The following is a 5,993-nucleotide window of genomic DNA, read 5'->3' on the forward strand; positions in this document are numbered from 1 at the left end:
ACATCGAATGAATTGGACTGAATATTTTTTATTGGGAATTATCGTCCTTATGAAGAAAAATTAAAAACAAACTCTAACATTCCATTATGATTTATTAGAAAATGTTTGTAATTTTTATTTATTATTGGACGAAGGTATGGGTATGAAGTTTATGTGAAATTTTATTGCATAGTTATGATGTATTTTATAATACATAAATAAGATAATTATTTGTATCTACATAAATTATAAATATCAACCGTCTTAATAATTTTTGTACAATAAATTATATTGAAATACATAAAGCGATATTATTTATTTGTGGTTTGTTTTACCATCTCAAATTTTTTTATCTGTGAAGTATTGGGTTAAAATGGCATATACATAATTTGAAACGGTTGAATCAACAGTTGCCGCTGGTATAGTTGGATATCATGCCAGCCATCGTTACTATATAATGGCATAAGTTTTTTTTACATAAGTTTAATATTAATATCAATTAAAATGTCTCAAGAACACGTCAGAGAATATCTGGACGTAGGATTAAAAGTGATGAGCAGTTAAGAAAAAAACGAGTATTGTGCTCTCAAAATACATAAATTTAAAGCAATAAAAAATTTCTCTTATTTGCAATCAATTGTGCGAATAAAGTATGCTAACTAAAATACTTACTATGGAAAAGATGTTTCAGAGATTTGAACAATTCATAAAATTTCACAGTTAAAATTCCAATAAAAGACCAATAAAAATTCTACTATTTGCAATAAATTGTGTGAATAAGGTATGCTAACTAAAATACTTATTATGGAAAACAGCATAATGAACCTACGGCCTAAGTGCTCACGGGAACTTTATGTATACCGTCTCCGCTCTATATGTATTATGGAAAGGTTTTTTACAGGTTTGAACAATTCATCAAATTTCACAGTTTAAATTCAAGTTCTGTTATTATTTCATCGTGGGCCGGTTGTTTCACAGTAGATACTTGCATAATAACAGAACTTGATTAAGACTTTTACAGATCTTGAATATTCGCTATAAAATTTTATGAATTGTTCAAATTCTGTGAAACAACCCGTCCTAAGTATTACAGATAAAACAGACGGCAAAATCTTAAACCAGAGCAAATCTTTATTAGATGCTTCACTCGGCTTGGAATTATTTTGTCAAGGGTTGGACTTGAAAAAAGGAACATAAGTTTTACAAGTGAAATTTACAAGCTCTTGATGCATAGGTTGTGCATCATGCTAAATGCGTGTACGGGTTTGTGAATAGGAAAAAGAAAACATAGTTATTCAATAAAAACAATTTATTTATTAAAATTAAAACATTTATCAACAAAACGAAACACCAGTCAGACGGAACACACACTAATCAGATTGAATAAGACATTTACTAAACAATAAATAATAAATAAAATTACATCAAAACAAACAAAGAAAATTAGTAAATTATTACAATTTTGGTTTGTCTCAAATACTCAAAGCACACCATTCACTTCTTATAAATGCAACTGATTTTGTTTTGCTGGTTTGTAATATTAAATTATGTTTGGCTAAGAATGATTAATTTATTGGTATCTGCTGTTATAATATTGTTGCTGCTGCCCTCTGGAGGGGGCTTGTTGCTCTTCTGCGTACTGTTGGGGCTGTTGGGGGCGCTGCAAGGGGGCCTTACCGGTAGCTGGGGCGGGGGTGGGTACCTTTACAACGATGTCGGTGGGCTTGCGGACAACCTGCAAAATCATTTCAAAATTTATCTCAGTTCAGTACCTAACCTTTTCAAAATGATGTGAACACCACACAAGGCTTTGAACTGCTCAGAACCTGTGGGACAGTAGCGTCCCTAATTGGGGTGTGTTGTGAGGTTGAAGGAAGTGGGGAGCGGAAGGAAATGGGGAAGAGGAAGGTGGAGAAGTACCTGGCTAATCAGACCTGGTCTCTAAACACGACTAAAGTCATTTTGATCAACATTTTGAGTCTGAATGGTGTTATTTTACAAGGGCGATGCTGAGAGTATTTACCACCGATTTTTTTTTAAATCATCATGTTTGTCAAGAGTTCATCTTTATAGTATGATTAGAGTAGTTCATTGTTATGCATCGTCTCCTATATTTTTCTACACGCCAAACCTTCAAAGTTAATAGGTGTTGATATACTTTCACGATCATGGAAGCTTTCAAAATGTCAATCAGACTCGGACAAAATATTTACGACATTTTAGGCTTTTGATAACAACAAAATATCACGAGTGCACCAAATACAAGATTATAAATTGAGGTTTATCGGTGGAAGATCAGGTGGAGTAAGACATCTCAAAATACAGCTTTATAATTTAAGATATTGGTTATGAAAAGGGTCTTCGGTAGTGAAACTCTGAGTGAGGTACTCCTTCACTCAGGGTTCTGCGGTGTAGGTTAAGATGAAGTCGTCACTGTCACTATTAAGGAGCAGTCTATCTAACATCTCATGGTTTCATCAGGCTTAAGAGATCTGAAGCTTGGGAGATCTGTGGTGTAGGTGACAGTCCTGGTGAAGCCGTCGCTGTCCACCATATCTACGAGTAACATTTCATGATTTCATCAGGCTTACCTCGGCCTTGAAGCCCTCCTTGGGGTCTGCAGTGTAGGTGACTGTCCTGATGAAGCCGTCGCTGTCCACAACAGAGTAGCTGCCCTTGATGACGCCGTCCTGGCTCTCTTCTTTCCTGTTCTGGTAGTTGGTGAACTGGTCGTCGTTCACGTCAAAACCGAACTGGTAGTTGTTTGCGGGCTAGAGGGAAAAGAGTATAGTCAGATTCTGTTTATCCAGAGATTATCAGATATTCTCTGATGGATTGTTTAAATTAATAGTTATACCACAACACTGCATGTTTCAAACGTTGAGTTCGTATTGAATATACTCGTAATTCAGTAGTTTCACGTTATTGGTATTACTGGTAAGTATAATAATTTTCATTAACGAATATTTGAAGTGGCTTTCTTCTGTGAGTGGTTAAATAAAAAAATAAAAATGATACGTTAATGTTAGCTCAGAGGGTTGGAGCTGGCAACACGGTATCACAACCTCATACATAAGATCACATTCTAATACAACCTCAAATAACACATCTGCCCTGATGATGGACACTGCAATGCTGTCCGAAACGTTGGCTAAAGAAGGAGTTAGCGCAACACGGCATAACACCCCAAAAACAAATAACTAAAATATTTTGGGCCGTGAAAATCTTAAATCATGATGGGCGCTGTTTATTCGTTGGGTATTATCAGCGCTTTGGCTCCTTGGCTCCTTGGTTCCTTGGTACCTTGGCACCTTGGTACCTTGGTACCTTCGTACCCGGAGCGAACTGCTCCAATTGTGGCTGTATGAAACCGGCCCTGGGTAAGAACCCACCTTTTTATTTTTCACATTAACCCCACACAGGAGGCCCTGAGTAAAATAATTTCTTTCGGGCCTATGTAATCTTTGTGGATGCTGTGTGGAGGGTCTTTTTAATGTAAAAAATAATTTTATCAATTAATAATTCTTTATTTGAAATTTATTTTGTTTAAATAATTTCTTTCAGGGCCTGTGTAATCTTTGTGGATGCTGTGTGGAGGGTCTTTTTAAGGAAAGGAATTGCGACATCTATCTAAAATTTAAACAAAATAAATTTCAAATAAAGAATTATTAATTGATAAAAAATTTTTTGTACCTACCTACCTTATTTATTAAATCAGTTCCAATTTTGAAAATTAAAAATCTTATTGAGCTTGAATAATTTTTGCATTGCGCAGGAATACCATTTCAAATCACGCAATCATGTACCGAAAACCGAAATTAGTATGTGCCATAATGCTACCTAGCGGTGATTTCCTATGTATTAACTTTTCCCTATCTTACTAGATCCTTTTCCTACTTCGTTATTATCAAAATGTTATCATAGATAGGCATTTTCCAACTTGGTACTTGACTTAAAATGAGGTTTCGTTCTTCGGAAAATTTACTGTCGTAATCATGTCCAGCCATTTGACCAGTTCTACTGGTCGAGGGATCGATGAGACTGCTCCAATTGCGGCCGCATAGGGCTGGCCCTGGATCGGTTAACCAGGAAATCATTATTTTCTGTACAGTGGCCGGTGTCCGGTGTCCGCGATATCCGGCTTTCCACTGAAACTTCTCAATCCTGCCGGTTCCGGGACAAATGATTAGTAGACTCAAATATATTTACTGAACAAGTTAAGTATTTCCTTTAGATGAAATGCAGAAAAAACAATTATAAAACGTGTGTCCAAATTCTTTCTTTGTAGGCAAATTTGATACAAGGAAATCAATGTTTATAAGTAGTAGAATTTACCAATTATTTTTCAGCGAACTTAACTTTTACAACACAAAGTGGTTTAAAACCATTTTATGTGTCACAACTGATTTATTTTATAACTATAGGTAGAAAATTAACTTCACAAGAATACAAGTGCCGTTTTCTGTTGTAAGAATTACATTATTGCATAATATGTGACCTTTTGTTTGCTATTGTTATTCGAAGATTAAAATTAATGACCATTTTGCTATTATCTGCCGACTTCTCAATCATATTTCATACTGTCAACTAATTTCATAATGGTGTCCATCAGTGCGTAGTTTTAGAAAGTGATGTCGTTATAAGAAGTATAAAAAGTAAATGTGGCAGTTCAGTTTGCTAAATCTGGTTCTGATCAATCGATAAAAATAATATAATTTATTATTCTTTTCAATGTAAGTCAAGTATCGCAAAAGATTCTCAAATGCTCCCAACCGTCTGGAACAAGGAGTCTATAGCATTTCTAATAGGGGTATGTTGGGAGGCTGAAGGTAGTAGTGAGGGGATGGTGGTTTTTCACCAGGGCGTTATTGAAAGTATCAACCCATCTGGAAAGTGCCGCAAATATACTAGGTACATTATTTTTAATGAATAAATTGTGAGATAACATGAATTAATCGCAACCGACGTGGTCATCATTAGTAGGTACTACTTGAAGAATACAGGAAGCCAGGTTGGTACGAGGGAAAGCTAATGAGTTAGGAACCACATTTCTACTGGCGACAGACCAGTTCATCTGTGTCTAAACTTGATCGTGGCTGATCTTCTACAAGATCACTGTTTGTTATGCAATCGCTTAACTTTCATTACCGGATGCATACAAGAATATGATACGAGTTTACCTGCATCTGAATTGATATGGCGCAACTATATTTTAACTACGTAACTTTTCCTTTAGTCCCAAAATAAGGGGCACAAAAAATAGTGAAAATCCACCTGTAAAAAACATTTTTTTTTTTTACTTCTATATGTTAAAATGTATTTTGGTTTGACTGAGGATTGAACCTTCATACCCAGGAACTGAAGTCAACTACTCTACCAACTTCGCCTATTCTCTATTTCGTAAAGTAACTGCTGCAATGCCATAATTTCAGAAAAATGCGTACATATTCGCGTGAGTGTACGTGATTACCACCAAAAATAGATAGAATGCATTGTCATCGACAACGAAATCATCTGCTGAGTTTCAGCTCCATCGGATGTGGAGAAGTGGGTTAATTTAAGCTTCCAAGATTTGAATTTTTTTTTTTTTTTTTTTTTTTATATTTACTCCACACAGGAGGCCCAGAAGAAAATAATTTCCCTCGGGGCCTATGTCATCTTTGGGGATGCTGTGTGGAGGGTCTTTTTTTGGAGAGGAAGGAGTGAACATGGGTCTTGAAGAGTCCCATGTTGTAGGAGGGAGGAAACACAGAGGCCGGCAGTTCGTTCCACAGCCGAGCTGTTGAACTTAAGAACGAATCGTAGAAGCGACCCGTTCTCATGTGACAAGTGTCAACTGTGTACAAATGTTGGGCGCGCGTTTGGCGTGTATCCCGACTACGCACCGGTGCCGAAGGGATCAATGACGCTAGTTCCTCAGAGCATCTTCCATTGTAATACCGATAGAACAAGGACAGCATACCTACCTGACGCCTGTGCTCTAAAGATTGCAGTCCGTTTGTTAAGATTGGGGA

Source organism: Hesperophylax consimilis, chromosome 1, assembly GCF_061612785.1.
Source record: "Hesperophylax consimilis isolate HC1 chromosome 1, BYU_Hcon_1.0, whole genome shotgun sequence".
Lineage (NCBI taxonomy): Eukaryota > Metazoa > Arthropoda > Insecta > Trichoptera > Limnephilidae > Hesperophylax > Hesperophylax consimilis.